We start from the raw sequence: 1,812 nt of genomic DNA, 5'->3' as shown, positions 1-1,812 counted from the left end.
CAACGAGAACAACAAGAACAACCAGAACAGCAAGAAGAACAACCATAACAGCAAGAAGAACAACAAGAACAACAAGAACAACAAGAACAACAAGAACAACAAGAACAACAAGAACATCAAAAACAACAAGAACAACAAGAACAACAAGAACAACAAGAACAACAAGAACAACAAGATCAACAAAAACAACAACTACAACAAGAACAGCAAGAACAACAACAACAAGAACAACGGGAACAACAACAGCAAGAACAACAAGGACAAAAAGAATAACAAGAACAAGAAGAACAACAAGAGCAACAAGAACAACAAAAACAACAAGAACAACAAGAACAACAAGAAAAACAAGAAAAACAAGAAAAACAAGAACAAGAACAACATCAACCAGAACAACAACAACATGAACAACAAGAACAACAACAGCAACAACAACAACAAGGACAACAAGAACAACAAGAACAAAAAGAACAACAAGAACAACGAGAACAAGGAGAACAACGAGAACAACAACAACAACAACAACAACAACAACAACTAGAACAACAAGAACAACAAGAACACCAAGAACAACAAGAACAACAAGAACGTCAAGAACAACAAGATCAACAAGACCAAGAACAACAACAACAACAACAAAAAGAACAACAACAACATGAACAACAAGAACATCAACAACCAGGACAACAACAGCAACAACAGCAACAAGAGCAACAAGAGCAACAAGAGCAACAAGAGCAACAAAAGCAACAAGAGCAACAAGAGCAACAAGAACAACAAGAACAACAAGAACAACAACTAGAACAACAAGAACAACAAGAACACCAAGAACAACAAGAACAACAAGATCAACAAGAACAACAAGAACATCAAGAAAAACAACAACATGAACAACAAGAACATCAACAACCAGAACAACAAGAACAACAACAGCAACAAGTGCAACAAGAGCAATAAGAGCAACAAGAGCAACAAGAGCAACAAGAACAAGAAGAACAACAAGAACAACAAGATCAACAAGAACCACAACAACAACAAGAACAACCGGAACAACAAGAACAACAAGTACAACAAGATCAACAAGAACAACAAGGACAACAAGAACAACAAGAACAACAACAAGATCAACAAGAACAAGTACAACAAGATCAACAAGAACAACAAGAACAAGTACAACAAGATCAACAAGAACAAGTACAACAAGAACAACAAGAACAACAAGAACAACAAGAACAACAAGAACAACAAGAACAACAAGAACAACAAGAACAACAAGAACAACAAGAACAACAAGAACAACAAGAACAACAAGAACAACAAGAACAACAAGAACAACAAGAACAACAAGAACAACAAGAACAACAAGAACAACAAGAACAACAAGAACAACAAGAACAACAAGAACAACAAGAACAACAAGAACAACAAGAACAACAAGAACAACAAGAACAACAAGAACAACAAGAACAACAAGAACAACAAGGACAACAACAACAACAACAAGAACAACAAGAACAACAAGAACAACAAGGACAACAACAACAACAACAAGATCAACAAGAACAACATGAACAGAAAGAACAGCAAGAACAACAAGAACAACAAGAACAACAAGAACAACAAGAACAACAAGAACAACAAGAACAACAAGAACAACAAGAACAACAAGAACAACAAGAACAACAAGGACAACAACAACAACAACAAGAACAACAAGAACAACAAGAACAACAAGGACAACAACAACAACAACAACAACAAGATCGACAAGAACAACATGAACAGAAAGAACAGCAAGAACAACAAGAACAACAA

The sequence above is a fragment of the Megalopta genalis genome, unplaced genomic scaffold, assembly GCF_051020955.1.
Source record: "Megalopta genalis isolate 19385.01 unplaced genomic scaffold, iyMegGena1_principal scaffold0035, whole genome shotgun sequence".
NCBI classification, from domain to species: domain Eukaryota; kingdom Metazoa; phylum Arthropoda; class Insecta; order Hymenoptera; family Halictidae; genus Megalopta; species Megalopta genalis.
Note: the sequence above shows the minus strand (reverse complement) of the source record.